Here is a 537-nt window from a genome sequence, read left to right on the forward strand (position 1 = left end):
AACACCCAGGATAACAAACTCTTTGAGCTTTAGGACAAGCACACATTTTATTTTAAGGTTGAAATATTCCTCTATCTAGCTTAAACTTCTTTGGGAACTTAAGAAAATGAATTACTTAAACTGGAGCTACATCAAAATGTCAAGTTAACACATCTTGGCTTGTAATGGTGCCAAGGGATCTAATGTCTCAATGATCAGGGCCTTCAGTTTCCAAATCATGTTAAAGGTAATGTCATTACCAGGATGCTGGTGCTTTCATTTTATTTTTTTCCCGGGTCTTTCCTATCTGTGCTAAGACCTGACAAAATCACATTGCAATGAATAGAAATAGTGAAAAACAAACAAAATAGCTGCAAAGAAAAAATGTCAACACAGCTCACAAATCCATAAAAATTAAAATGAATATCCTATATAATAAAAGGGTAATATGCAAATTGACCCTAATCGTGGAACAACCAGTCGCTATCATGCACACTGACCACTAAGGGGCAGATGCTCAATGCAGGAGCTGCCCTGGGTGGTCAGTGTGCTCCCCCA

The sequence above is a fragment of the Myotis davidii genome, unplaced genomic scaffold, assembly GCF_000327345.1.
Source record: "Myotis davidii unplaced genomic scaffold, ASM32734v1 scaffold1, whole genome shotgun sequence".
Lineage (NCBI taxonomy): Eukaryota > Metazoa > Chordata > Mammalia > Chiroptera > Vespertilionidae > Myotis > Myotis davidii.